This window comes from Bos grunniens, chromosome 19 (assembly GCF_055505025.1).
Source record: "Bos grunniens cultivar Pamir isolate PY7600 chromosome 19, Bosgru_T2T1.0, whole genome shotgun sequence".
In the NCBI taxonomy this organism is placed as follows: domain Eukaryota; kingdom Metazoa; phylum Chordata; class Mammalia; order Artiodactyla; family Bovidae; genus Bos; species Bos grunniens.
In genome coordinates this window covers 45,102,148-45,126,252 of record NC_141183.1, presented here as the reverse complement: position 1 = coordinate 45,126,252, position 24,105 = coordinate 45,102,148, and the positions used below count along the sequence as shown (strand labels likewise).

The following is a 24,105-nucleotide window of genomic DNA, read 5'->3' as shown; positions in this document are numbered from 1 at the left end:
AGGGAAGTTCAGTAATAAGAACAACAGCAAGTATTTATCAGCAGTTATAATGTACCAGGCACTTTGTGGTGTCTTAGTCCTGTCGATAATCCTTAGGGTGTGAACTATTATGGTTTACAAGGTGAGGAAACTGAGCTCAGAGAGATTAAACAATTGAACCAAGATGACACAACTAGTGAATGGAAGAGCTTTGGGGGCTGGCGCTCAAGTTTAGCTGACTTTATTTTTTAATTAATTAATTTACTTAAAATTTTTATTAATTTTTGGCTTTCCTGCATAGCATGTGGGATCTTTAGTCCCCAGTCAGGAGTCAAACCCACGCTCCCTGCAGTGGAAGTGCAGAGTCTTAACCACTGGACCTCCAGGGAAGTCTGTCTAGCTGACATTAAAACCCACTGTAGGAAGACCTACTATATAGCACAGGGAACTCTGTTCAGTGTTATGCGGCCACCAGGATGAGAGGGGAGTTTGGGAGAGAATGGATACATGTATATGTGTGGCTTTGTCCCTTTGCTATTCACTTGAAACTATCACAACTTTGTTAACTGGCTATACTCCAATATAAAATAAAAAGCTTAAAAAATCCATCGTAGGAAAGTAGACTTAACCCGCAACCCCAGTGGCCTTGTCCTTCCTGTTCCTCAAAGCAAACCTGCCTGAATTTGAGCCCCCCGACTACTCTCTTCCTGCTAAAGGCCCCACCAGCCTCTCAGACAACCTCATCAGAAACTCAGGGTCGTCTTTGGCCCCTCTGCTCACTTGCCCATCCCTGCCAGGTCATACTTGCTGGCACCATTCAGCCAGGCGCCAAGACCCAGATCTGTATGTCTTCAGAGTAGGTCTGTTTCTTTCTTATCTTCTTCCTCCCCTCCCCCTGAGTTCTTGCCGCATCTCCCAGCTCCCAGTGTAGCCAATTTCAGCCATCCCCTAGTCGGTCTCTTCTCTGCCTATTTCAGGCTTGCCACTCCCTCCCTGAAACCTTCCCTGGCTCCCCAGTGCCTGCTACACTTAGCTCCAGCTCCTTAGCCCGACCCCGACTCCCTGTTTCAGTGTCCTTGGTCCAGTCCTCCCCACTCTCTGGTCCCAGTTTCCCCAGCTGTGAAACAAAACCCTGCCTGGGCAACCTGCTTTTCCATTCATAAGGAGAACAGATCAAAGCTGAGCTCTGGGACTTCCCTGGTGTTCCAGTGGCTAAGACTCTGCTTTCCCAGCGGAAGGGGCCTGGGTTCGATTCCTGGTCAGGGAACTAAGATCCTACACTGTGCAACTAAGAGTTTACATGCCACAACTAAAGAGCCTGTGTACTGCACTAACACCTGTCATAGCCAAATAAACAAACAAACAAATATTTGATTAAAAAAAAAAAAGCTAAGCTCCCACATGGGAGGAGGGGCCCAGGTCTTGGCTGTGCTGCCCCTGTCCGGGGTCCTGGGGCTCCCTGGGGCACAGTGATAACCATTGCGCTGGGTGAACCTTTGAGGTCTTTTGGGGGCCATGTGCTTGTATCCTGAGGCCTCCCTGGGGATCTTGAGACATGAGTGGGTGCTGGGTCTCTGGGCCCTCCTAACTGGAGTGTCTTGAGGGGGCTAGTGGTTCGGAACTGCCCTCCCATGTCTTAACCACTTTGGGGCAGTGTTGGGAGGAAGACCCGAGGAAGGTATCTGTGTCAGTGGGTCAGCCAACCAGCCGTCCAGCCCCAGCATCTCAGTTGCCAAGGCCGGGGCCGTCGGCTCAGCTCACGGGGACTGTCATCCCCTCCCTGACCTCCTGTATGAATAGGCATGGGGCTTTTCTACACTGCAGGAGGGAATCTCCTCCAGGGCTTCTTGGCCGCTTCCTGTTGACCTCCAGCTGGTGGGTCATTGTGAGGGGTTGGGGGGGGGCGGCTCCCTCCCTTGGCTTTCCCAGAAGAAATCTGGAATGTCCACTCCATAAAGTGTGCCAGGCTCTGAGGGCCTGGTCCTCAGGCCAGAAAAGGGGAGAGGGCCGAGCCAGAGGGGAAGCCAGAAGGCCCAGGGAGGGCGGGCGAGTCTTCCCAAAAGTGAGTTTTACTCTGAGGCCCACACCGGGGGCCCCGGGATGAGGGGAGACCCCAAGGGGTCAATGCCTCATGTGAGATGTGGCTGCTTCTGGTTCTGAGGAGTGCGCTAGTCCGACCGGAGATGCAGTGTGAGGAGCCCAGGTGAGAGCGGAGGGAGCTGGGCATCGGGTTCCTCCAGCGAGCCTCCAGCGAGCATTACTGGGCCTGGGACCCTGCAGGTGCTGGGGACAGAGGGGGACATGTCCTCCCCACTCAGGGAGCTTACAGTCCTGTTGTGGAAACAGAAGCCATCGTCCGTGATTCATGGTTTATTGGAGAATGTCAGTTCACAGGCGTCTAAACAGGAAGCATTTTTATTTTTTCACGTTGCTTTCCATTATGCTAGGTGAAACCCCCCTTTCCTGTCCCTTGACATTTTTTGGGTGGATTCCGTGGCTTCTGAGTCCTTTCGGGGCTCGTGCTTTATGCTGCCTGGGCAAGCCCTGCCTCCCCTTCTGGGTGTGGAGGTACCAGGTTCTTGGCTCCTTTTGTTCTCAGCTTTGGGACTTGGCCCAGTTCCAGGACAGTTGAATGCTTTCCATGACCCACGATTTGATGGAGTGCAGGGAAGCCGAGAGGAGGGCGCCCAGCCTGGCCTCGGGGGGATCAGGAAAAACTTCTGGGCAACCTCTCCCCACCCCGGGCTGGACTCAGATTTCCTCTGGGCCTAGGGCTTCGTTACCCTGATGGTGTTCTCCCCTTTGACAAGTTTCCTAAGATTTCTGAGTCATTGTGACTTGAGGGCAGGGGCTGTCTGTGTCCCCAGCACCCATCAGGCATGCCAACTGTAGGGGAATGAAGGAGCTGATTCTGGTTGAAGAGTTTTGTTCTCCCATGCCTCGGTGGATGAGGTCTCTTGGGATCCTAGAACAGTCTGAATTCTTTGGAGGAATTTCTAGAAGTTGAGATGGCTTGGTCTGATCCAGGGAGTGGTGGGCTGTGAGCGGGGCTTAGCTCAGCCACGCGGGAGGCTGGTCACTGTCAGTCCCCTGCAGCGTCTTCCTCTTGCTAAGTGTCTGCTTCCTCTTCCACCACAGCCTGTCAGAGCGCTCCCTCTGCGTTTCTCTTGGAACCCAGCTCTCAAGTATGTGGCACCTTCTACTCCCTCCAAGGTTGTGTCTCTGGGACTGTGTCCTTTCCGACGACTTTCTGATCACTGGTCTATTTATAACAATGACTCACCCACCACCTAAACTTCTACAGGAAGAGTTGGCTTAGCAGCCAGCTCCCCTGGAATGTAAAACAACTTGTGCTTGTAAATGACCACCATTTCATTTCCCTGAGACGGGTGCATCCTTGGCCTCCTCTTGACCCTGTGGCCAGATCTCAGTGATCCTCCCACCCCGACCCTGCTCTGGTGCCACCGTCCCTCTTGTTTATCAGAATTCTTGCTGACCCTGTGACCTGCACAGCCAGGCGAGTTCCTCTTTCCCCGTTAACCTTGAGACCAAGACTTCCTCACTCCACAGAGGGGAAGGCCCCTGCTGGATAATTTTCCTTTGTTTTCCTAGCGTTTGCTTGTGAAGGAGCTCCAGTTGGGATGGGGGCAGGGGGTGGATGAAACTGGGAGAGAGCCCCCACCCTTGACCTGAGACGGCTTTCTCTCTTGGGACCCCAGCCTCCGCCAGGAAGGCGCCCACAGAGACCCCTTGTGCCCTGCTGCTCGCAGCCTGTGCCAACTGTAAAGTGGCCACTGGGCGCAGGGGCGGTCATCCATCGAAGCAGGTTCTGCCTCTGCCCCAGACAAGAACACTGGAGTGGGTTGCCATGCCCTCCTCCAGGGGCTCTTCCTGACTCAGGGGTAGAACCCGCGTCTCTCTACATCTCTTGGATTGGCAGGCGGGTTCTTTACCACTAGCGCCACCTGGAAGGGGACGACAGAGGATGAGATGGTTGGATGGCATCACCGACTCAGTGGACATGAGTTTGAGCAAGCTCCAGGAGATAGTGAAGGACAGGGAAGCCTGGCGTGCTGCAGCCCATGGGGTCGCAAAGAGTCAGACTTAACTGAGCAACTGAGCAACAACTGCCTCTTCTCTGGCCACTCCGGGACAGCCTCTCAGCATCCCCTCTGGCAGCTGTCTGCTGTCTCCTATGGTGGCTGAACTTGAAGGACACTGGTATGGACAGGCGTTTGCAGTCAGGCTGGGGAGACACGGTGGCCCCCTCTCTCCCGTTTGTCGGCAGACACCCTTGTTGCCTCTGTCATAAGGAGGATATGGTAAAGACCATTCATGGGGTCCTTTGGTTTCCGGTCCACGTCCCTACCCATAAGCTCCCCACATCACCAGCCCTCCCAGCCACTTCTTTTTGGCTTCTATCTCATGGAATCCTCCCTTCACCACGTTAATGATTGTCACTCCGTCCAGAGTTCCACCCCCATTGACAGTGAATGTCTGTGTACTCGCCACCCAATTTGGGGAAAAAGAATATAACCATCACTTTTAAAAATAATTTTGCTAATAATTTATTTACTTTTGATGGTGCTGGGTCTTTGTTGCTGCACGGGCTTTTCTCTAGTTGTGGCAAGTGGGGGCCACTCTTGGTTGCAGGGAGTGGGCTTCTCGTCGCGGTGGCTTCTCTTGTGGAGCACGGGCTGCAGCGTGCCTGGGCTTCAGTAGTTGCAGCCCATGGACTCCAGAGCACAGGCTCAGTAGTTGTGGCACATGGGCTTCGTTGCTCCTTGGCATGTGGGTTCTTCCTGGACCAGGGATTGAACCTGTGTCTCCTGTGTTGGTTGGCAGATTCTTTAACACTGAGCCACCAGGGAAGCCCAACCATCACTTTTAAAGTCCATCTGAAACCCTCCTCATCCCACCCCCCTTTGCTCCCTTCTCAGAGGTAACCATGATCTTGAGTTGTGTGTTTGATGTTCTGGCTTTTCTCTATACTTAGGCCAAAAAATATTTGCATCCCTCAACACTAGGTGATTTCGTTTTGCTGTTTTTTTTTTTTTAAACTTTATGTATATGAAATACACAGTTTATGTTCTGTGGCTTGTTGTTTCACATTTTATTCTGGTACTGTGTCTACCCTGGAGTTCATTTATTTTCACTGAGTTTTATTCCGTGATATGAACTCACCATACAGTAAGTCCCCTACATACAAACGAGTTCCGTTCTGAGAGCACGTTCATTAAGTTCAATTTGTTCATAAGTCCAACAAAGTTAGCCTAGGTACCCAACTAACATAATCAGCTACGTAGTTCTGTACTGTAATAGGTTTATAATACTTTTCACACAAATAATACATAAAAAATAAATACAAAAATAAAACATTTTTAATCTTACAGGATAGTACCTTGAAGAGTATAGTAGTACAAGGCAACAGCTGGCACACAGGGCTGGCATCAACTGAACAGGCAAGAAGAGTTACTGACTGGAGGAGGGAGAGGAAGTGGGAGATGGTAGAGCTGAAGGAGAGGAGTTGGAGGGCAAGCTGCAATTTCACTCATGCCTGATGTGATTGTACATGCAAACACGTTCACGTCTTTGAAAGTTCGCAATGTGGAGGGGATTTCCTGCACTTTATCTGTTCTCTTGCTGATAGATGCAGTAGATATTGTTAGCCCTTTCCTTTCATCACCTTTCATTTCTCTCTCTTTTTTCTCCGGTTATAAACAGTGCTGCGGTGAGGATCCCTGCCGTCCACACGGGAGAGATGCCGATGCCGTCCAGCGGAAGATCACTGGGGCACACCTGGCGTGGAACTGTAAGGTATGAGCATCCTCACCATTCCCAGATACCGCCAATCTGCGTTCCCATGCTCGGAGCAGGGTATCCAAATCCAGTTTTTCTGTGGTCTCCCCAGTGCTCACTGTCCCCAGACTTTGACATCTTTGTGCGTCCAAAAAATATGAAGTGCTGTCTTGGATATGGGATGACTTGGATATGGGATAAAGGGATATGACTACTGGTGAGGTTGAGCATATTTTCAAATGTTTTTTTTTTTCTTCTGTGAATTGCTGGTTGCTATCCTTTGCCTATTTTATTTGGTGATTTTATTGATTTGTGGTGGTTCTTTATACATTTTTAACATGAATCTCTTGGCAGGTAAAGATCTTCTCCCAGGCTGTAGTTTGTCTTTTAGGGGGAATGGGAGGTTTGTTTGTTTTTCTTAAATACAGTGAAACACACAAATCTTAATGGCTGCAGTTTGGTGGGTTTTGACAGATATATGGAACCATGTAACCTACTCCTCTATCATGTCGTGGAACACTGCCATCACCCCAGTAAGGTCTTTGTTCTCCTTTCCAGGCAACCACTGTTTTAACATCTTTTACCATATTGTATTAATCGTGTTTGATTTAGAACTTTATATAAATTTAATCATACAGTGAGTGTGTCTGGCTTCTTGCTCAGGATAATGTGGTAAGATTCATCCATGTTGTTGTGTAGATTTCTTTTTTTATTGCTGAGTAGATTGCTATTGTATAAATACACTGCAATATGTTTATCCTTTCTCCCGTTGATGGACAGTGTGGTTGTTTCAGTTTTTGGCTACCACGGATAAAATGGCTATAAACATTCTTGTACCTGTCTTTCTGTGGGCATATGTTTTCATTTCTCTAGGGTAAATAACTCAGAGTGAAATTGTTGGGCTGTAGAGAAGGTGTATGTTTAACTTTATGAGAAACGCTGTGTTTCATCTTTTGACTCTGTTACGGGCATTGTCTGTCATCAGATTTAACAATCTTTTCCTTTATTTTTTTTGCTTGCTTTTAAGAACTCTTTTTCGGAGGTCATAAAGATTTTCTGCTATATTTGCTTTGGAAGGTTTTAAACTTCGTGTTTCACTTTTGGGTCTTGAATTCACCTGAAATTGATTTTTGTCTTCTGTGTGAGATAATCTATTTTGCCCCCATTCTCCATTTGGGTAACCAATATTCCCAAAACTGTTATTGACTAGAGCATCGCCCCCGCTCCCAATTGCAGTGCTCTGTCATAAATGAGATTTCCACATGGATTTAGATTTGTATCTGGGTTCTATTCTGTGCCATTGGTTTATTTTTCTATCCCTATGCCAATACCACACTGTGCTAATTACTATAATTCATAAAATGTCTGGCTATTTGGTAGGGTAAGTCATTCTTCTTCATTCTTGAAAATCAGCTTGCCTACTTAGGGTCTTTACTCGTTCTTATAAACTTTAGGATAAGTTTGTTAGGTGGCAGGCATGTGTGTATGTGTGCAGGCGCACACACTCAACACAGTTGAAATTTGTTTCATTTTGTTCGTATCTGCATCGTATTTATTGACTTGGAGAGAAGATTGCCAGTTTTATGACTCCAAGTCTTCTCATTCGTGAACACAGTTTATGTCTCTTTTTTATTTTCCTAAGGTCTTTTAATAAAGTTATGTGCTTTTTCTCTTAAAGATATTTGTGCATTTTTTGTTGGATTAATTTTTGGTATCTTCCAGTTTTTTTGTTTTTGTAAATAGAATTGTAAAAATGACATTTTAAATCATCTGTTGCTGATTAGAGGAGCATAGTTGATTTTTTGCACACTGGTGGTTTAGCAAGCACTTTTCTGAACCCTTTTATTTGCACCTATGGTTTGGCAGTAACTGCTTCTTACATTTTCTATATGGACAATCCTATAATCTGTAGTGAATGTTTCATTTTTTCCTCTCAAATCTTTACAGCTTTAATTTTCTCTCTTGTATTTGAGCGCTGTCTAGAACCTCCAGAATAATGGTGACTAGAAATAATGGATCTCCTGGTCTTGCTCCTGCCTCTAAAGGAATGCTTTTAATATTTGCCCATAAAGCTTGATGTTCATTCCAAAGTTTTCATAGATGCACTTTAAGTTATAAAGTCTCCTTCAAATCTTAGTTTGCTAAGACCTTAAAAAAAATTTATATCATAAATGGATGTTGAATTTTTAAAAGAACTTTTCTGTTTATTGAATAGTCATATAATTTCCCTGTTTGATCTATGAATTCTATAAATAGATTTTCTAATATTAAATCATCCCTTTATTCCTAGAACCAACCTCATTGGTTTATGTTGGTGGTTGTTATTGTACATAGTATTGTACAATGTACAATTGTGTATTATATTGAATGGCAAACGTTAAGATTTTCACATTTATGTTGAAAAGTGAGATTGTGCTGTAATTTTCCTTCCTTGTGTTTCCCTTGCTGTTGCTTTTGGTATTAAGGGTATATTTACCTTACAAAATAGTTGGGGGAAGTTTCTTTCTTTTCTTAGTCTTTGGAATAGTTGGCATGAGGTTGAATTACCTGTTATTCAAATGTTTGATAGAACTAACTTGTAAAATCACTTGGGCCAGGCTTTGTGTATTTGTGTATATGTGTAGGTTTTTAAAACATGGATTCAGTTTATTTAATGATTAGTTGTATGTTCAGATTTTCTATTTCTTATTCAATAGCTTTGGTAAGTTTTTATTTTTTTCTGGGGAAATTTCCATTTCATCTAAATTTTCTAATGTATCGGCATATGGTATTTTCTTGTTTTTAAATTCTCTTTCATCCCTCTTTCACTCCTAATGTTATTTATTTGTGCCTTTTCATATTTTGATCCATCAGCTCAGATGTTTGTGTATTTTACTGATATTTTCAAAGACCCAAACTTGATTACCTCTGCTGTTATTCCTTTGTTTTGCCTTTTGTTAATACCTGGCTCTTTCTTTATGATTTCCTATTTTTTTGTTTTTTGGATTTACTCTGTTGTATGTATAACATCTTGAATTTGTTACTTAATCCATTAATTTTTCCACTGTCTCCTACTACATGTTTTTATGGCTGTGTCTTCTAAGTGCTGTTTGTAGCTGCATCCCAAACTTTGATGTGTAGAATTTTATTATTCAGTTCTAAATATTTTCTTTTTCTATGTTAATTTCTTATTTGATTCATTTGTTGTTAAGAAGTGTGTGAAGTGTGTTAAGATCCCAACTTTAGCTGTCATGGTTTATTTAGATTCATCTAAATTTATCAATTTAATTGCTCATCATTGTTTATTGCTTCTCCTTTCTTTTCTATATTTAATGTTCTTGTCCCTGAATACATCCTTTAGGTCTTTTTCTCAGCATGAATATGGTAAACTCTCTTCTTAGTTTGAGCAAGCATTGTTTGTTTTCTTACATCTAGCTGGATATAGAATTCTTGGTTGAACTTTATTTTCTCTGAGCAATTTGAAGGTACTTTTTCATTGTCTCCTGGTTTATGTTGAAAAGTCTACTGCATTCTATATTGTTTCCTTTTTAAGCAATATGTATTTTCTCTGTGATTGTGGCTTCACCAGGATCTGGTTTGCCCTGGGCAATCCTGACAGCACCTGTTACCCTTGCATAACTGTTAACAATACAGATACCAAGGGAACATTTCATGCAAAGATGGGCTCGATAAAGGACAGAAATGGTATGGACCTAACAGAAGCAGAAGATATTAAGAGGTGGCAAGAATACACAGAAGAACTGTACAAAAAAGATCTTCACGACCCAGATAATCACGATGGTGTGATCACTGACCTAGAGCCAGACATCCTGGAATGTGAAGTCAAGTGGGCCTTAGAAAGCATCACTACAAACAAAGCTAGTGGAGGTGATGGAATTCCAGTTGAGCTATTTCAAATCCTGAAAGATGATGCTGTGAAAACGCTGCACTCAATATGCTAGCAAATTTGGAAAACTCAGCAGTGGCCACAGGACTGGAAAAGGTCAGTTTTCATTCCAATCCCAAAGAAAGGCAATGCTAAGGAATGTTCAAACTACCGCACAATTGCACTCATCTCACATGCTAGTAAAGTAATGCTCAAAATTCTCCAAGCCAGGCTTCAGCAGTACGTGAACCGTGAACTTCCTGATGTTCAAGCTGGTTTTAGAAAAGGCAGAGGAACCAGAGATCAAATTGCCAACATCCGCTGGATCATGGAAAAAGCAAGAGAGTTCCAGAAAAACATCTATTTCTGCTTTCTTGACTATGCCAAAGCCTTTGACTGTGTGGATCACAATAAACTGTGGGAAATTCTGAAAGAGATGGGAATACCAGACCACCTGACCTGCCTCTTGAGAAATCTGTATGCAGGTCAGGAAGCAACAGTTAGAACTGGACATGGAACAACAGACTGGTTCCAAATAGGAAAAGGAGTACATCAAGGCTGTATACTGTCACCCTGCTTATTTAACTTATATGCAGAGTACATCATGAGAAACGCTGGACTGGAAGAAACACAAGCTGGCATCAAGATTGCCGGGAGAAATATCACTATGGCAGAAAGTGAAGAGGAACTAAAAAGCCTCTTTTTTTTTAAAATTTTATTTTATTTTTAAACTTTACAATATTGTATTAGTTTTGCCAAATATCGAAATGACTCCACCACAGGTATACCTGTGTTCCCCATCCTGAACCCTCCTCCCTCCCCATACCCTCCCTCTGGGTCGTCCCAGTGTACCAGCCCCAAGCATCCAGTATCGTGCATCGAACCTGGACTGGCGACTCATTTCATACTTGATATTATACATGTTTCAATGCCATTCTCCCAAATCTCCCCACCCTCTCCTAAAAAGCCTCTTGATGAAAGTGAAAGTGGAGAGTGAAAAAGTTGGCTTAAAGCTCAACATTCAGAAAACGAAGATCTTGGCATCCGGTCCCATCACTTCATGGGAAATAGATGGGGAAACAGTGGAAACAGTGTCAGACTTTATTTTTCTGGGCTCCAAAATCACTGCAGATGGTGACTGCAGCCATGAAATTAAAAGACGCTTACTCCTTGAAAGGAAAGTTATATCCAACCTAGATAGCATATTCAAAAGCAGAGACATTACTTTGCCAACAAAGGTCCATCTAGTCAAGGCTATGGTTTTTCCTGTGGTCATGTATGGATGTGAGAGTTGGACTGTGAAGAAGGCTGAGCGCCGAAGAATTGATGCTTTTGAACTGTGGTGTTGGAGAAGACTCTTGAGAGTCCCTTGGACTGCAAGGAGATCCAACCAGTCCATTCTGAAGGAGATCAGCCCTGGGATTTCTTTGGAGGGAATGATGCTGAAGCTGAAACTCCAGTACTCTGGCCACCTCATGCGAAGAGTTGACTCACTGGAAAAGACTCTGATGGTGGGAGGGATTGGGGGCAGGAGGAGAAGGGGACGACAGAGGATGAGATGGCTGGATGGCATCACTGACTCGATGGACGTGAGTCTGGGTGAACTCCGGGAGTTGGTGATTGACAGGGAGGCCTGGCGTGCTGCGATTCATGGGGTCGCAAAGAGTCGGACATGACTGAGCAACTGAACTGAACTGTTAACAGCATCTCTCTCATTCTAAAAAATACCACATGTAGAGTGATAAATTATGTGATCATCCTAACTATAATGTACATAAGTATAATTTCACTTTCACTTACCTTCAAAGGACTCACTGCGTGCTTCCTGTGTCTGAAAATCCATCAATTCTAGTGAGTGCTTAACCATTTCTCTTTTTAGAAGGCCTGCATTAAAAACCTTTTATTTTAAATTGTATCATAAGAAAAAAGTTAATATATCATCAACTTAATATGTCCTTTTCTTCTCCAATTGTCTGATCTGCCAGTACCCTTTAAAGCTATCATGGCTGCTATTGTAACACGCTAGATATTGTTACTAAGTCCAAGCTCATATTGCTCACTACATAACAGGTCAGTAAATTGAGAGATGAGTTGTTGGGGCAAGGAATAGAGACTCTATGTGGAAAGCCACCATACTGAGAAGATGGTGAATTAGTGGCCCAGAGAACCATCTTCTTTGAGTTAGAATCCAGCCTTCTTCAAAACTAAAAGATGAGGGTTGATTGCTTCAAACTTCTTGATGCTGGAATCCTTTGTTCTTGCAGCTGTCCATGTATGTCTGGGTACAATGTTCCTGTAAACCTTCAACAAGACAAATTGTATTATCTGTTCTGCAGTGTTTTATCTCTGTTTGAATGAAAAAGTGTTATACCTTTAAAGGTCAGAGCCTTGAGAACAGGCTGTCCTGTATCTTTCAGGCTATAGGCAGCATTCTTAACTTGCAGCAAAAGCAGTAGACTACAAAGGCTAAAGTCAAAGAAACAGATCCAATATGAAGTCAGATTTGTTCCTCTCTATTACAGTATTACATATAATGGACCATTTTTTGGCAGCCTCAGTTCTGTGACACTTGCTTTAACCCTCTGTGTGTTTGCTTTTGTTGTGTATCATACATAAACGTGTATATAAAACCTATTCCAAAGAATGATGCACTCAGCATTCAGGTTGACAGAACATTACCTAATATCTTATATCCTCCTTTTGTGCCTCTGCTCAAGGGCATCCTGCCCACTCTGTGTGTGTTTAAATTTTTAATTTAGGCATTGTGATTGTAATCTGCAGTTCCTTTACCCTCAATTTTGTTGAGCATGTTCCCATATTTATTTGACATTTGTCTTTTCAGTGGAATTCCTGTTTTTGCCTTTCATGTATATCCTTTGGGATTATTTTCCTTATTCTTATTGATTTATAAGCATTCTTTACACGTTCTGGAAATTAATCCTTTGTCATATGTGTTGCAGTTTTCATCTCCAAGTTGGTGGCTTGGTTTTTCTCATTCTATATGAAATCTTTGGAAAACCAGAAGTTGTTTTTTTTTTTTTTTTAAATATTTATTTGGTGCTCCAAGTCTTAGTTATGATACTCAGGATCTTCCATCTTCTTTGCTGCATGTGGGGTCTTTAGTCTCAACATGCAGGATCTAGTTCCCAGACCAGGGATCAAACCTGGGTTCCCTGCATTGGGAGTGCACAGTCTTAGCCACTGGACCACGAGGGAAATCCCCAGAAATTCTTAATTTACCTATTTTGTTGTTGTTTTTAAAGGTAAGTGCTTTTTTTATACCTTATTTAAGAACTCCTCTATCCTGAGGGCCTAAAATTATTATTCTATATTGTGTTCTAATTTTTGTTATAGTTTTATCATTCATATTTGTGTTTAATCTACCCTGAATCGATTTTTATGTAGGACATGAAGAAGGAATTAATCTTTTTCTGTATGGATAACCAGTTGTGTCAGTATCATTTGTTATAGTCCATCCTTTTCCTTGTAAATCTTTAACATCTGTTCTGCTATAAATCCAGTTTCCATATATGTCTTTGTGTGTTTCTGGGCACTCTCTTCTGTTTCATCAGACTATTTGTCTATTCCTGCACTGATACCACACTATTTTGGTTAGTAAAGCTAACCAAATATCTGCTAACTTGATATCTGGTAGGACACATCCTTCCTTCTTGTTCTTCCTCAAGAGTAACTTAGGTTTCATGGTCCTGTAGTCATCCTTACAGATTTTGGAATCAGCTTGTTAGTTTCCATGAAGCTGTCTATGATGGACTTGGTTCAATGCCATCATTGCTCTGCCAAATGGCTTAGCTGGTCCCTGTGGAAAGTGGTGTTGTATTCAGGGCTCAGTGTTCATCTTTGTGGTCAGCAAGTTGGACTCTCACAGGGGCTGTAGGCAGAGCAGCCATGGTAAGTGGGGATTATTGCTGAGCCCATGCCTCACCTCCATCACTCCCACCCATGGCTATTTTTCCATGAGGGCTGGGGGGAGATGTGCTGGGGGAAAAGGCCAAATGATACCTGTAGAATGGGCTTTCCTCCTCGCTGATGTTGGAGCCCTCTTCTGCTGAGCCACCCCACCCAAATACATTCGTTTGGAGAGATCTTCTCACACCCCTATATCTTTGTTGCCAACTAGTTGGACACGACTGAAGTGACTCAGCAGCAGCATCCCATCTTATTATTTCAAAGTCCCTGCCCATCCAGCCAAACTGTTAGCTTCTATGTATAAACATAGCCCAGTATCTATACCACTGGCCCAGTGTGGGAAAGGGGAGGCAGGATAGACTGGGAGAAGCCCCTGATTGTAGGACAGTCTGAGAAACTACCACACCTTGCCATCATGACTGTGAAATATGAGTGTGTGGAAAGGCTGTGAGCAACTACTTTGACATAGCCTCAGAGTGGTAGCTTGTTGAGACATTTTGACGCCATCTCCGACCACCACAAACTTCTGGGAAAAAATGGCTAATATTCAGGTATTTCACCCTATATCTCTTCCACCTTCCAATCTTGTTCAAATTTTTCTCATTGGCAAACTCTAACCTGGGGCCATATTGGGAAAAGTAATTCTCTGACTTACAAGAAGTGAGGATGGTGGAGCAGACCATTTTCCCTCAATTGTATATACTTATGTGGTTTGCAGTCATTTCCATATATAAGTAAGGGATCACTAGCCATCCTGGCTTGGGAATGGCTTCCAGGGATAATAAATACTACTGTTCACTGTGTCAGTTCACCTGGAATTGCGGCCTGAGGTGCAGGGGACAGGCATTGTACTATGACCGGTCTTACGATGTTCAGTATTAGAAGTGTGAACTCCAGGAACTCCAGGTGAACTCTGGGAGTTGGTGATGGACAGGGAGGCCTGGCGTGCTGCAGTTCATGGGGTCGCAAAGAGCTGGACACAACTGAGCGACTGAACTGAACTGATTAGAAGTGTGTGAATACTGATGGAGAAATAAGGTTCGAAATGCCTGGTACCAGAGCCTAGTCTGTTCAAAAGTATGATAGGGATGTGCTTGACAGTTAATGTTAAAGAGTTCATTACATCTGTGTTTAAAGCAATCAATTTCTCTTTGTTTATCCTTTGTACAAAGAGTCTTAAAATGACACTGCAACCTATAACAACATAATTCTGTTCAAAAAAGTTCTGTTGCATAAGAAACAATAAGGTAAATTATTAACAGAAGTACCTTCTAGTGCACCAATCATCTCTTCAGCTGCATTTAATTAGCTATTTAACTCATCCATTGGGTTTTTAATTTCAGTGACTTTCTATATTTCTCTAGGAGTTCAAGTTAGATGTTTTCCAAATATGTTTGTTTGGTCCAAATATGTCTGTAGGATCCAAAGGACAAGACCAGAGGACTTCTTTTTCTGTCTTCTTCTAACTACTACTTATAACTTCTTATAACTTATACTTCTTATACTACTTATACTTCTTATAACTACTTCTTATAACTAGATAATTTATGGAAGACACAGATAAGTAAACAAATGATATCAGTTAGAAATCACCTTAACCAGCACTAAACTACCAGAGACTTAAATGATTTTATGTCTCTGGTCTGAGTCCTCCTCTGTAAAACTTATCCTCCCCATTCATTCCACAAATACCTTTCTCTTTCCTTTCTAAAATTCCTTCCTTTACATTGTTAATTATTCAAGATATACTTAGTTTGTAGACGGTGTGTTGTTTGTTCTAGTGGTTAAAGTCTTGGTGATGGCATGGGTAGAGTGGGGATCAAATGCTATTGCTTATTTTGTCTGAATCTTGCTCACTCATCTTGTAATTTAGGATTATGAGCTCATCTCCTGCAGCATTCTATCTGTGAGAATCATGTACAGCCTTGGATGAGGGTGTGCTCTCCTGAGTGGTTTCGTGTTTGTTACTGTCAGGAATCCAGGGGGTATCACTGTCCTGAGACTAATGTTACCATGTTACCTTACCAGTCTGGGAGTCTAGACTACTGGGGTAGGGTTCCTCCCACACAGCTACAGCATTCAGTTCAGTTCAGTTCAGTCGCTCAGTTGTGTCCAACTCTTTGCGACCCCGTGAATCGCAGCACGCCAGGCCTCCCTGTCCATCACCAACTCCCAGAGTTCACTCAGACTCACGTCCATCAAGTCAGTGATGCCATCCAGCCAACTCAAAGCTTTATTCCTTTGATATTTAATCCCCTTTCAATTTCTTGCTCCTGAGGATTTTCTTCCTTGAGAACTTGGCTCTGTTTTTCAAAGGACGCCTGTTAAACTTTATCCACAGTTTCTAAGTGTTTATTAGTGGAAGGATCTTCAGGTTATTTAGCAAACCATATTTCCAAAATTATAAGGCTTACTACTTGTTTTTGTTAATTGTTGTGGCCTTTTTGCCTATCATTATGCCTGGGGAAAAGATACTAAATAAGTATTCTTTTGTTCTTTATTTGTGTCCCCTGTTAACCAGGATCCTTAAGCCTTTGCCCTTCCCTCAGTGCCCAGCACAGAGCCTGGCACACAGAAGGCACTCAGGAAACGTTTGTGGAATGAATTGGGAGGATATGTTTTACAAATGAGGACTCTGAGACCAGAGACGTGAAATGACTTAAGTCTCTGGTGGTTCAGTGCTGGTTGAGGTGATATCTAGCTGATATCATTCATTCATTCATTCACATATCTGTATTTTCCATAAATCATCCATCCCTGTAGTTACCAGAAGACAGAAATCCTTTGGTCCTGCCCTTTGAATCTTATTTTATTGGAGAATATGGTCCTCCCATTCCCTTCTCCAGGGTTCAAGACATCAATATGTTTGTCTAAGAGGCTCAAGTCTGATGGTCTTGGAGGACTTCTGGATAATAGTGGCTGAGGCTGTGGGAGAGAAAGCGGGGAAGCTGGAGAGGGCGGCCAGCCCCCTCTGGCCCCTGTGCTTCCATTGCCTCATCTCTGGCCCATGTGCTGTTGTTGATTTCCATTCTCCTCTCCCCAACCTCCCCTCCCTCCACTGGGTTTTGTTTTATTTTGTTTTGTTTTGTTTTGTTTGGTGAAATTTGAACTCTTGGTAAGAGGCCAGTTGTCTTAGCTAAGAATGATTCTCTTGATTTATTCTTCTTGGTGTCAAAGAAAATCAAACTTTGCCCTAACGTGAGCCCTCTCTGGCTGGCTGAGAGCGACAGTTACCCTGGGTAGCATGAGGGTGGCTGTGGAGAGACCCGCAAGCTGAAAGTCCAAAGCCCTTAATTCTTGGACCAGCATCACCCCTGTGTGACCTGGGGCAACTCACTTGCCCTCTCTGCACTCAGTTTTATGATCTGAAAAATTGGGAGGAGGATTTTTAAAGGCCTCTCCAGCTATGACATCTTGAGGTTACAAAAATCAAGTAAGGTACTAAAAAGGGTTTAGGTGCTAGAATACCGGTCTGTGTATTTAGGGGTGCCTGACAAAAATCCCCGAGCTTCAGTTTCCATCTCTGCCCTTGGCTCAGGCCTGATAACAAAGCTCCTTGATCATGCAAACACAGGGCCAAGGGGCTTGACATTAGTGCCATGAGTTTAGAACCAAGGGCCCTATCCCCTAGTGTGTAGGTGACATCTTGTGGAGACCTCGAACAAAACCGAGGTTCTGCAGTCAGGAAGAATTGGAGATGGGGATTCATAGCGCCGTCCCAAAGTAGGTCTGTCCATGTCATTGACTTCGATGTGACCATTACGAACAGCATTTTCAGAGACTTCCTAAAAACACAGCCAAGTGATTGTGCTATAATGGTAAGTGAAAACACACAGGTCCCAGATTTATAGAATAAACAAAGCCAGATACGAATGACGCATAAAAGACTGGAGGTAGAATAACGGGTGATTTCTCCCTCTCTGGGGAGGCTAGTTTGCGCTGCTCATGGCACGTGTGTATTTCCTACTGTGAAACTGTATCACTCTTATAATGGTAAACTGTATTAAAATAGTATTTTAAAGAGTGTTCCATGTTGTGTTGGAGGGAAATGGGAGAGCTGGTTGACCCCATGTTCACATCTGGACCCACCAGGGACATCGGTGCTGGCGGGTGTCCAGGAAGGGTGTTGGTGATAGTGGGGGAGTTGCACAGCTGACCTCAGGGAGCAGCTGTCAAACAGAGGCTGTGTTGCTTAGAAAAATAAGGACGAGGTCACAATCATGCCCTGAGATGGTCCCAGGGAAAAGGAATTAGACACTGTTGGAGGGGATGAAGAGGGCAGAAACAGTATGGCTGGGGGAAACCCCAGGCTTGCAGGGACCCACCCGGCTTTAGGCTTAATAGAAGTAAGAGTGGCTGGCTTTGAGAACTGTCCAAGCTTAGCACCAACAGCCTTGGGAGGTGGTGAGCCCAGCCTCACTGGGACGGTTGATGGAGGCTGCTGCCCATGGTCAGGGACACTGCAGTGAGCTTGCCTGCAGTGCTGGGAAACTGGAGAAGAGGCCCTCAAAGTCCCCTTTCATCTGTCAAAGGAGAAGGAAAAAGTTGGAAGGAGAGAAATAATTACCATCATGGTTAGGAGAGGGGACCTCCCAAGTGAGTTCAAGTCCTGGATCTACTAATTATCTGTGTGATCTTGGATTAAGTTACCGAACCTCTTTGTTTCTCAGTTTTCTCATCTGCAAAATGGACATAAAGTCAGAGTCACTGTGATAGATGAACGAGAAAGGGTATAGAGGGCTTGGTGCAGGGTCTTCTATACAGTGAGCACTCAGTCAACGAGCTGGATGGCAGCAGGTTGTTTTCCGGACCCCCTGCAACTTGCTCAGCACCCAGGTCACTCACTTCAGCCATATCGTGTTTGGCATCAGCCTCTGTGGGTCAAATGTCATGTTCTGTATTTGGCTGAACTAATTTTATCCCAGATTATTTCTGACAGAGTCAACATTCTTCCCTCTCCTGCCTCCGAATCCCCTCAAAAGGTACACATTCTCTGGGCAGGCTGCTCTCTGAGCTTGGTTTCCTTGGCCTCTCTCCCCACGTCGGTGCCCAGAATGTAATAACGAACCCCGTCTCCCAGCCAGGAGCTGGGTGCCCAGGAATTCCGGCCCCGCTCGGCCAGGTCTGTTTGCCAGCGCATCTGTTTCTAATCAGCACGGTGCAGTGCATTCTTTCTGCCGAGCGTGCAGGCCCGGAGCCTGGGGACCTCACTAATTGATTGCTAAATGGATCCTGTCATTTCCAAAAGAGGCCTCCGGACTTGCCCTTCACTCTGCCTCTGCTCCCCCTGGGCTGGAGAGCTTAAGACTTAACTCGTCCGCTGCTTTTGGAAGAGAGGCTCTGCCGGTCTTGGACCTCAATTGGAGGAATTCAGGAGAAGCCTTAGAAAAGCCCCTCGCTCTCTGTAAAGAGATTTTCGGCTTAAAAAGCACTTCCGTGAACACGATCCCTTTCATTCTCCCAGCAGCTCCCTGGAGTTGGCCCAATGGTGTTGGAGAGATGAGAAAAATCCAGGTTTAGGCTGTGAGTTGAGTGGCCCTAGGCCACATAGAGTTGGTGGCAGGGACGGGACTGTCTTGAACCCGACTCGTGCTGGGTCCAGGTTCTTCCCCGAAGCTCAGCCCATCAGCAGTGTCTAGCCAGGGTTTGTCACTGAGGTTGCCAGGGAGAAATGGGGACAGCCCAGAAGTGCTGTGGGTGTGTCTGAATGGCCTGTCTTATGAAAGCACCAGGGTGAGGAAGGTACACATTCAGGGGTGAAGGACAGCTACCCCCACCCCAGAGAGGTCACAGTCTTCCTCCCCACTCAATAGCTGCCTCTCCTCCCGTGCCCTTGCTCCAAGGGCCCCAGGCTTCCCCAGCACTTGCCAAAGAAGAAATCGCCATTTGTGTCCTTATCTGTCCCCTCAGCTTGGAGGCAGGTATAGTTGTCCTTTTGTCTCTAAATCTCCTCCTGGAACAGGGTCTGCTCATAGTAGGTGGTCAATACATGAATGTAGAGCAAATGACTCATCCTGGACTTTTCCCTCTGATCTCATTCTCCTTGCGCTCTTGGCAGAGTTGATCAGCCAGGATGAGATTAAAACCTGCTCTCAGCAGAGCAGTTTCGCACTCTGGTGCCTCGGCGCCTGATGAAAATCCCCGAGCTTCAGTTTGCATCTCTGCCAAGTGGCAATGATTCCCTGTGTGTCTACCTGGGGCTGCTTGCAGGACCATTTGAGCTAATGCAAGTTTGAATGCTGCTGCTGCTAAGTCGCTTCAGTCAACTACACTCATGTAAAGAGGGGTGTGTGTGTGTGTTCATTTTAATCGTTAATGGATTCTGGACTCCACTCTACTCCAGAAGCTTCTTCATTGGTCAACTGCCAAAAGAGCTTACTGTAGAACTGGGGTGCAGAGAAGTTCCATCAGTCTGTAAAACTATGAGCCCTCAAAATAAGTCTTGGTTCAGACTAAGTGCTTCATAGGGGCAGAAACCAGAAAGGGAGATCCTTGGCCCCATGGCCTGGATCCTGAGTCCCCACTGCTTCTGTCTCCTCTCCTGTATCCTTAGCCTCTCCCGCATGTCAATTCTAACCCTGCTTATGAGATTGAAGAGAACTATACTTGGCTCCTGGATCTCCATCTTCATTGCTGTGTGACTTTGGGGAAACCATTGAACCTCTCTGATCTTATAATGTATAAGATAGGGATAACAGCACATCTTATAGGATTGTTGAGAAGAGTTACTGAAATAATGAACAATAATAAGCTTGACAGTGGGTGAATGTCGGCTGTTCCTGCCGGGCTGGCGTGAGCTCCTTGGTCCCTGTCTCTTCTCCCTCAGCTACTCAGACCTCTGCCATCTGGTCCCCTGTGGACACTGCTCTTGCCATGGCCTCCTTTGCTTCCCGATTGCAAAATCCAAAGACTGCTTCATTCCAACTCTCTAGGCCTCCCTGCAGCATTTGGCACTGTGGCCTACTCCTTCCTGAAAAACTCTTCTCCCTGAGTTTCTGGCCCACAATACTCCCTTGGTTCTCCTCCGACTTCGCTGGCCGCTTCTGCCCCATGTCTTCCATGCAGTGGTCTTCTTTCTCGGCCACAATCCCAGGGCCTGCTCTTCCGTGGAGTCCTGTGCTTTTCTCAGTCTGCAGTCAACAGAGTTTACGCAGAGAAAACACAGTCCTTGCCTGTAAGAGCTCCGAGTCTGACCATAGCCTGCTCGCTGCCCCTGGAGACAGGCAGGGGCAAAGTGCTGTGCTCATTGCTTCTAGATATTAACCCATTTGACACTTGCAGAGTTCGATGGATTGGGGCTTGAACCCCGCCCCACGGCAGACACTGGAGGGGTGGCAGCAGATAGTCCCTGGGTTGTCTCACCAGCGGGGGAGGAGCTGGGAAGTGGCCCAGGCTGCACTGTCCATGCCCTGCAGGGCCTAGGGATGGTGTGGGGTGGGCCTGCCCATCAGGCTGGACACAGAGAGAAAACACTGGGGACTCAGAGCTGCAAAACAAGCATCTGATCTGCTTTGCCATTTTCTTGCTGTGTGACCCTGGGACAATCACTTTACCTCTCTGAACCTCAGCGGTGTCAGTGAGGCCTCGTACATAAAAGCGTGTATTAGAAAATGAGCAAATTATTGTTATTCTTGAAGCACTTTGGACCTCCCAGGGGGTGTTAGTGGTAAAGAACCCGCCTGCCCGTGCAGGAGGCACAAGAGACACAGGTTTGATCCCTGAGTCGGGAAGATTCCTTGGAGGAGGGCACAGCAACCCACTCCAGTATTCTTGCCTGGAGAATCCCCATGTACAGAGGAGCCTTAATTTCTGGGCTACAGTCCATGGGGTCACAAAGAGATGTGACGGAAGCAACTTGGCATGCACAAAAACACTTCAAGCAGGCGTCCCCCATCTCTGGGATCTAACGACTGACGATCTGAGGTAGGACTGATGTAATAATAATAGAAATGAAACGCACGATAAATGTCACGTGCTCGAATCATCCCCAAACCATCCCCCGCAACCTCGGTCCCTGGAAAAGTTGTCTCCCATGAAACTGGTCTCTGGGTTAAACAGGTTTGGGGACTGCTGCTTTAAAGCACGTGATCCAATTGGATCCTAACAGAAAAGGGACTTGCTGGAGAGTCCTGTGAGCTGGAGACCCCCCTGGATCTTCAGAATTCAGTGGGGGACACCATTCCCTCAGTTCCTCAAGGCAGGGGTGGGGGACCTGCTCGTACCAGGCTCTTCACCTTTGCTATCGAATTTGCTTTGGACAGAAATCCTGGCAACAGTGCCATCATGTCCATTGTATAAAAAAGAAAGGTCAAGGCCCCCCGAGAGGTTAAATGACATGCCCGTGTCCACACAAGGGGTGCTTGGGAGCCAGGTTCTGCCCCAGCGCTGTGCTCCTTCCACCTGGACCCTGCTCCTCCAGCGCCTTCCCCCGCTCCCATTCACCAGCTGCCAACCCGTCCACGGGCTGGTTTCCTGAACGCGCCTGCCTCCTGGGAGCAGGGTTAACCGTCCCAGTCCAGGTATTCATGGGCCATGGCCCACAGTGAGAGCTGTAAACAAATTAATATTTGGCGGCACCATTTCCCAGAACTTGCTCATCCCTGGGGGAACTGGGGGAAAAGCAAATAAAAGACATTTTGAATCCAAGAGACTGGCTTGTGGGACATCCTGGGACTTTTCAGAGCTCCCTACCTCCCTGCCTGTTACATCATGTCAGGTGTGATTTATCAAGCCATCGTCTCCTGTGCTGAGGGACTTTGTGTGAACTGTCTCACTTAATGCTGACACCGGTCTCGGGTGGCAGGTACTACTTTGATCCTCAAGTTATAGGTGAAGAAACTGAGGCTGGAGGGGGCGCAGCTAGTAAGTGGTGGGACCAGGATTCGAACCTAGGCAGTTGGGTTCCACAGCCTGAGCTCTGAAGCCCGCAGCACGGTGGGGAGGATCAGGGAGGGGCTCTGGGGTGCCTCACAACTCTGTGATTGGCTGGACCTCCTCTCTCCACCCATCCCCATTTCCAGCTGGCCTCTTTCTCCTCGTTCTGGAACCTTCCTTCCGTCTCCACTTGGCCACGCCGCAGGAGATGCTGGTGGAGCCCAGGAGGCCACATCCGTGCCTGGTCTGTGCCCAAGCCTTTCTCAGTGTCCCTGGGTTCCTTCTCAGTCCATGGCAGAGCTGGCTAGGAGTTTGTTAACATGTTGAAGATTTATTCTGCTCTCTGGAGCTTCTCTTCCTTTGCCTTGCACTGTTTATTGAAATTGTTCATAGGACACTGTTAAAGACTAAAACAAAAGTCAATAGAAAAATATTTATGGGCGGTGGTAGGACCGCTGCCACGTAATGATGCTTGAAGATGGTTCTCAGAGGTTTACATTGCATTGTCTCCTGATGCTGGGGGCCGGGGCGAGAAGGTGAGGGGGCAGGGAGCAGGGACCCACTTCTTGGCTCAGTCCTATGGTTTTACACCCTTTTTCCCAAGGATTCAATCTGATGATTCTTACCCCTTTTGGAGAACTGTGGATTTTCTGAAACCAGACCTCTCCCAGACAAGGTAGCTCAGGAACCAGTTCCAAAGGTCCTCCCCTGGCTTCTTCCTACATGCTGCATATTTAGCGTAAAGTCTTCATCATTTCTGGTGTGCGGATGATGCATCCTAGCTTCCAACGTGCGTGCAAGGGTTTCCTCTGCTGGTTATTTCTGTCATAAGCTGTGAAAAGAATTGAAAGTGTGTCTTTGTTTTTCTAAACTTTTATTTTGTGTTGGGGCATAGCTGATTAACAATGTAATAGTTTCAGATGAATGGCATGGAGACTCAGCCATACATATACATGTATCCATTCTCCCCCAAACTCCCCTCTGCATAACATTGAGCAGAGTTCCCTGTGCTATACAGTAGGTCCTTGTTGGTGATTCATTTTAAATACAGCAGTTAAAAAAAAAAAAGTGTGTCTCAAACAGCTATTTTTCCCTAATTTTAAAATGCAGGTTTCTAAAAGGAACTGTACTGAAAAAAAAATTTTTTTTTCCTCTAATATGTGTCCCCAAGTGGTCCAAAGGGGCCAGGGTGGGCCTGGGGAAGGTTCCAAGGACAGAGTGGTCGCCCAAGGCCGAAACTCAGAGGTGCCAGGTGGGCCGAGGCCCGGCACCTGGCCTGAGCTGGGGCTCAGGTAGAGAAGGGGAAGGGAGGGCAGCGGAGCTGGACTCGCGGGCCTGCACCTGGTAGCGTGAGGTTCGGACAGGTGGACCAGTGGGTGTGGGAGGTGTGTCAAGGCCAGGCAGGACTGTGAGGCCCGTGCTGCGCTTCCTGGCAGGGGGCTGCAGTCAGGGGCCAGACCAAGGACCTGAGTCTGTCGACTACAAACCCAAGTGGAATGCATTGTGTGATTCAGAGGCAAAACCAAGCCAGCGCAGTCTCCGGGGTGCTTCCAGGGCAAGGGAGGGCATTGAAGGCTCTGCCCGGATCTGTCACAACGTTGCATCCAGTTCTGAACAACACATTTTAAATATTAAATGAAGAGAAATAATAGTTACTTTCA

General features: G+C 45.7%; 1 long non-coding RNA gene across 4 annotated transcripts in view; it reads left to right on the top strand.

Annotated features, from left to right (window-relative positions):
- Positions 1-24,105, top strand: part of LOC147352499 (uncharacterized) — a 116,927-nt gene that overhangs the window by 38,832 nt on the left and 53,990 nt on the right. For 3 of the 4 annotated variants that reach the window (XR_015148226.1, XR_015148221.1, XR_015148224.1), the window contains 2 exons: positions 5,704-5,796; positions 9,347-9,481. This is a non-coding gene — a long non-coding RNA (uncharacterized LOC147352499). Of the gene's footprint in view, positions 1-5,703; positions 5,797-9,346; positions 9,482-24,105 lie in introns of those variants that run through there. The other variant, XR_015148222.1, reaches the window with a different exon arrangement.